Here is a 7,216-nt window from a genome sequence, read left to right as displayed (position 1 = left end):
TCAGCTGAAATGTTGTAATTGCGAGCACTTATCTGATACTTATGAGCCCTCCATTGATTTGAGCCTGGAGATTAAAGATGTAACCACCTCCAGGATGCTCTTGAATCGTTTACAAAGCTTAAAAAGATAGAAGATCCAGATACAAAGTTCATTTGTGAAAACTGCAAGGAAGAAGTGTTGATTCACTATGGGAAAAAGTCCAAATTTGGGTTTACTGTCTACCCATCACCACAGGTTTCAACTTCTGTCGTTGAACCCTACAACAATGTCCTTTCAACCCATTCACTCCCGGAACACACTGATATCTCTATTCTTCTGGACAATTAGGCCATTTATGACATTTGTAGGCGCTCGCTAGACATTGAGCGTCCCACCTACACCAACCTTAACAGGCTTGTTTCTCAGGTATCACTCTTCATGATTTTATCTAAATTTTTTTGTTTTTTTCCATTCTTATCTGGACCTGTGTACATTTTTTGAACTTCATGAAACACACCCAAACATTTTTGCTCATTCTCTTGGGGAAGATGATATAGGGGAATTATATTTTCTGAATTTGTTCTAATGCTAGTTCTTTAGTATTCCTAATCATTTGGTCTGTATATGTTTAATTCAGATGATTTCCTCCTTGACTGCATCTCTGCGATTTGATGGTGCTATAATATGGATATGACTGAGTTCCAGACCAACTTGGTCCCATATCCACGGATCCATTTCATGCTTTCATCATATGCCCCTGTCATATCAGTTGAAAAGGCATACCATGAGCAACTCTCTGTGGCTGATATAACCAACACTGCGTTTGAGCCATCCTCCATGATGGCCAAGTGTGATCCTCGTCATGGGAAGTACATGGATTGCTATTTGATGTATCGTGGTGATGTTGTCCCCAAGGATGTCAATGCAGTTGTTGCAACTATCAAGACCTAGCTGACAATTCAGTTTGTTGACTGGTGCCCAACTGGATTCAAGTATGAATCGACTATCAGTCCCCTACTGTTGTTCCTGGCGGAGACCTTGCCAAGGTTTAGAGGGCTGTCTGCATGATTTCAAACTCCACCAGTGTGGCTGAGGTGTTCTCCCGCATTGACCACAAGTTTGATATCATGCATAATATTGGAAATTTTTTAATGCTTCATGTTCTATAACCATTTAATTATAACTTTAGTATCTGCTCACCATTTATGTATTTATAGTAGTTTTGAGATCTATATGCTACTTCAGGGCATTACTACTCTTTCCTTAGTTCTGCTCCAAACACCTGGTACAAGTTTGATGAGTCAAGGGTGAGCACATGTCCTCCATTTATTTAGTGTCACCTACCTTATTAACTGATACATACTAATTGATTCCCTAATCACTGTTTCAGTTTATGCATCAGATATCTTTTAAAGGATTGGAAAATTTTTAGGCGAGACATATATCTTTTTATTGATTGGAAGCATGGTAAAGAAAATTGGAGCCCGCATGAAAGGGGATGACTTGAGTACTAGAAATAGAAATATGGTTAATTTTACACATTAGTTGTACTTTGTTTAGAATGATGAACATATTTGATATTAGTTGTACACATTGAGAATTTGTTGATCTTGAATTCAATTGAGTAATAATATATGCATTGGTTGAGTTTTGAGATTTAAGTTTTTTAATAATTGTCTAATATTCGATGTTAATGAAGGGATATTAGCATATAAACAAGGCAATAACATCAATTCAAAAATAAACACCTGATGTCTATTTATCATATTAACATCGTTATTTAAAAAATAAACGATGTCTATTGTTCAAATTGACATCGGTTATTTAGAAAACAATCAATGTCTATTGTTCAAATTAACATCGGTTCTTTAAATACAACCGATGTCTAATAGGTTATAGATATCTGTTTTTTATTTGTAATCGATGTTGTTTTATAAATATTGCTTGTGTGTTATAGTTTTAAATAGGTCTAATCATCATAATATTACATTTCTGAACTTGACATTACACAATTATATAACATCAATGTGAATTAGACATCAGAAATTTTCCAGAAACGATGTGTAATATTACATAGAAATCGGTTTTTAACCGATGTCTATGAGAAAATATATTTAACATCAGTCGTGAAGACATCATACATTTTTTACATAGACATCGGTTTTTAACCGATGTCTAAGGTCTTTTTTCTAGTAGTGAAAAAATCTTAATAAAATTAAAATTTGGTATAAATATAGTATATACAACATATACAACATTATCACCACAAATAACAATCAAATTAAACCTAATTTCGGATAGTATGGGTGACCATGGGTTTTGAAACCCGACCTAACCGACCCTACCGGACCTAACCCGCCTTAAACCAACCTAAAAAATTCAAACCGAAATTGAATCATGTTAAATATTATTAAAATTGAATTAAATGGGTTAGTTTAGGGTTTTGCGTGCAACCTACCGATTCCAACTTGACCCGCACACCTACTTCTTTTGAGTTCATTTAGTCTTTTTCTTATAAGTTTATATGACTTAATTTAATAAACGAAAAGTCAGTATTCCATGTGATCGTATGCATGTAACAAGAATGCTTTGTTACATACAATTCAAGTAATTTTTATGTTTTTATTTTATTATTTTTTTATTATAGGAAAGTTTTGGGAAAGTTGATTTGTTGCTTGACGGATTGAAAGGAATATGTCCTAAGTCCAATCATGTATTAGGATTTAGGAATAACTTCCTGTGTAATCTGTTTTGATTTCATTGATATTAATAAAAGACTTGTTTTGTTTTTATTACGGGCTCTATCTATTTAAGTGTTTAAATAAGATATACCATAGTTTAGAGTAAAGCTTTTTATGGATTATGATGAGATCATAATAGTGAGACCTAAAAAGATGATAACTCTAAACTTAAATAGTTCCTGGTCGTAGGATTACTAACTGGTAATTAATAATCTGCAGAGATCGGTACATACTATGCTTGCTTCATTATGAAGGATGTCTGTTCTCATAGACATTTGTGTGGTGACACTATAGCTAGTATGTAGGTGCTTATTATGGAATAAGTTCACTGAACATGACTCGCACGGCTGAACAACTGATGGAGTTCACTCACGTGTCAGCAGTTGTTCATATAGTGATAGTTGTACAAGTATCCTTAGACTTGAGGTCATCATAGTCATGTTGTGTACACTGAACTATGCTTTGGTTTAGTTCTTAGTCTCCAGGGACAATTATTAGGGCTCTTCTGGGTATAGGAATTTGTACACGAAGATAGTGTATGATCAATAAAGGATCTACCCCTTCTAGTGAAGGAAGCGATGTTCAACGCTGATCCACTTATGCTAGTTCAGGAATCTCTGGCCATAGTAAATGAAATTAGAAAGGAGTTTCTAATTTACATAGAACTACGCATAGTAAATGGTAAGCAAAGTGATTGAATTAGATAGGCTTGACACGAGATCCATGCCTTGTATTTAATCGGACATTGTAGGGTAGAAGGAGTTTATTGTACGGTAACTATTCACTGAATAGGTTCTTGGTATTCTGAGCAGTGAATTCATATTATCCGGATAGTGGCGATATGCTGAGAAGTATCCCTCACGATGTAGAATAAATATGATTAATTAATTAATCATATTTAATAAATTAGAGAATTTATATTACTAATGATAAAATAGTTTTATTATTATTTATTTTACTACCGGCTTAATATTGAACCTACAGGGTCACACCATAAAAAGAGAATGATTTAATGGTGGAGGAATTAATTAATAATGGCTAATAATTATTTATTTATGAAATTAATTAATTGGAAAATTTAATAATTGATTAAATGAGATTTAATTGATTATAAATTAATTAAGAAAAGTTCTTAATATTATTAATTAAGGATTTAATTTTTGGAAATTAAATCAAGAGAGAGAATTATTTCTAAAGTGTTTAGAAAAAGGATTAATAATTAAAAGGTGTTTTAATTATTAATGAGAATAATAAATGGGATAATAATAATATTATTTATGGGAAAATTTCAGCTGAAAATTTTGCCTATAAATACACTATTATAGACCCTATTTTATTCTTACCCACATGCTAACCCGAAAACCCAAAAAGTTTGAAAAACCCAATTCTCTCCACCTTCTTCCTCCTCCTTAACATCGTTTTCTTGGTGGATACCGGTGGAGTGCTTCACACTTGAGGAGCAACTGCTAAGGATCTCTGATCGTTGTCTCCGAATTATTTTAAAAGGTTAGATTCGATCCCTCGAATTTTTATTCACGATTTATATGCTTTTATTTGGATTTTGTATGTATAAAAGTGTTTTTCCATGCCCTCGCTGCGTTAAAAATCCAACACGGATGACACAAAATAAATTAATTTGCCTAGTAGCTTATATTACCCAACCTAAACCGAACCAAACTGACCAAAAATCTAGTCGACCCAACTCGATAAAATTTAAACTTACTTTAATGGGGTTAAATATATATAACTGAATTAAATGAATTGGGTTAGAGTTTTGTTCGTGATCCGCCTAACTTGACCCGCGTGCACCCCTACCGAATAGTAGTTTTTAAGCATAAGATATTTATTGCAAATTCATAATATACATGAATTTGGTAGGAAATGAGGATATTTGGTAGGAAATAGACCAGACGCCCACGTAAATTCCTACCAGGAATTTCCTACAATCTCTTTGAATATATTTAAAAAAACTTTGTTTGGATATGCCCTGAGTTAGCGTTTTGGACTTTTTTGGGTTTTTTCATAACAACCTAATGTGTTATATAAACTCTCTAGGTCATAACCTAAACTTATGTTGTAATCTGTATCCTTAAGATTAAATTTCTTTAAGTTTATTATAATCTTTCTTGCTTCCGTTAGAACAAATCGGTACTCAGAGCTAAGGCTAGTTCTTTTGGGTTTTAAAGTTTCATGAATCTGTTTGACAAAAAGGTGTCTTCTTTAAACATGAAGATTGATAGATTCATTGGGAGAAATAATTTCGGTCTATGACAGATCAAGATGTGAGCCTTGCTAAAGCAGCAAGGACTGTAGGCACCACTTTCGGAAAAATCTAAACAGGGTGCAAATAACAGGGAATCGAATAGTTTGGAGGAGAAGGCACATTCGATAATCATGATATATTTGGCTGATGACGTCATCACTAAGATAGCTGATCAAGAAACTGCGGCCAGCCTGTGAATGAAACTTGGAAAGTTTTATATATGACAAAGTCCATAACCAACTAATTGCTTCTCAAGCAACGTCTGTTCAGCCTGCTTATGCAGGAATGTATATTTCTTAGGGATTGATCTTGATAGGTTAAATACTATTTTGTTAGATTTTTGAAATATAGATGTTAAATTAGAAGATGAGGATGTTGACCAATTTCTTTATTGTTTTTGCCATTGTCTTATGAGAATTTCATTGTTGGGAAAGATATTTTATCACTAGAAGAAGTAAGATTTGCCCTTCATACATGAAAAAGGTGCCTCAATGGAGAAGATTTAAGTACATAAAATGTTGGGTATGCTGGAGATGTTGATATCAGGATGTCTACGACTGGTTATGTATTTACTCTGAGTGGTTTAGTTGTTAGTCGAAGGGAAACTCTGCAGCCTACAGTTATTTTATCTCTACTGAGCAGTGTACATGGCATTGACTGAAGCTGCTAAAGAGGGAATATGGTTGAAAGGACTAGTTAGTGATCTTGGTATGCATCATGATCAGGCTTTTGTGTATTGTGATAGTCTTACTGTAATATGCTTAGCCAAGGATCAAGTCCATCATGAGCAGACTAAGCACATAAATTTGAGATATTAAGGTTAAGGTGAAGAAAGCGGGTACTGTTTGATAGTCTCGCTGATATGTTCACCAAGTCGGTCCATGTGGCAGGTTCAAAAATTGTTTTGACTTGCTAAATGTTCTAAGTTGTTAATCTGGGACCTGAAGCAAAATATGAGGCAGAATAATTTTTTCTTGTATATTTGGAGTTATTATGGTGCATCTGAAACATCTATTTGGTGAGAGAATTCAAGTCAAGGTGGAGATTTGTTAGAATATGCCTTGAATCAGCGTTTTTAAGCCCATTTTTTGAATTTTTCTTTAACCGCCTAAGAGATTTGTTAGGTTAAGATTTGTCATAACCTAAACATATGATGTAATCTGTATCCTCAAGATTAAATAAAAATTTCTCTTTTACCTATTTGTGTTTCTTTCTTTACGTTCAATATAATCTTTCTTTCTTCCGTTATAACAAACTTTGTTGTGCAAGACATGCCAGCACTTTAACAAGACTATGTCAAATTGACAGCCCGAAGTAAGTTGTATGGTAATCTAAGTTTGCATTTTGTATTGTATCACTTAAGTCTGTAAAGTGTAAATAGATTAGACTATAGTATTTTTATGTATATAGTCTCAAACCTAAGAATAAACTCTAGAAGAAGATCATGAAGATCATGGCTCAGAGACAATGTGAAGAAGCTTGTAGTTGAATAAATCTTTTTTGGGAAAAACATTCTAAGTTAAGAAATCTACAAGTCACATATTAAGTCTTATAGAGAAGTCGTTCGAGTACTCCAGAATGACTTATCGAGAAGTCAAGAAAAGCTTATAGAGAAGTCTTAGAGATATCGATAAGGCAAATTGAAGACATGAAGATTGGAGATATCGACAAGTCATTTCTTCACTAGAGAATTCTGGGATATTGGCAAGTCAAAATATCACGAGACATCTCTGAGATATCGATAAGTCAAAATTTCACTAGAGAACTCTGAGATATCGAAAAGTCATTTCCTCACTAGAGAACTCAGACATATCGATAAGTCAAAATGAAGACATTAAGATTGGAGACCTCGACAAGCCTAATTCTCTTATAGAGAACTCAGAGACTTCAACAAGTCAAAACAATTATAGAGTAATAAGAGATCTCGATAAGCCATTATACTTATCGATATGTCGAGTTTCCTATATAACAAACTGGAGATCTCGATGTAAAACTCAAGTACAGAATGCAGATCAATTGAATATCTAAGATTATCAATCACTGATTTGAAACGTTTACAAAACGAAGCTTGAAGATTACAAGATTAGAGGCCAAGATTAACTAACAATGCAGAATTCAAAGACATGCACGATTTGCAAAGATACACTAATCCAGAAGAAGAAGTTTTAGTTAACTTAAAGTAGGGTTTAGTACATGATATTGCATGTTGTGTAAAACCTGTGTTTACTGTTCT

The 7,216-nt window shown here is 33.5% G+C and overlaps 1 pseudogene; it reads left to right on the top strand.

The window, feature by feature from the left end:
- The first annotated feature begins 93 nt into the window (after window positions 1–93).
- Window positions 94–1,148, top strand: LOC141705323 (tubulin alpha-4 chain-like; annotated as a pseudogene).
- The last annotated feature ends 6,068 nt before the right edge of the window (window positions 1,149–7,216 follow it).

The sequence above is a fragment of the Apium graveolens genome, unplaced genomic scaffold (genome assembly GCF_009905375.1).
Source record: "Apium graveolens cultivar Ventura unplaced genomic scaffold, ASM990537v1 ctg8777, whole genome shotgun sequence".
NCBI lineage: Eukaryota > Viridiplantae > Streptophyta > Magnoliopsida > Apiales > Apiaceae > Apium > Apium graveolens.
The sequence above is the reverse complement of the archived record's forward strand: the minus strand, read 5'-3'. Positions and strand labels throughout refer to the sequence as shown.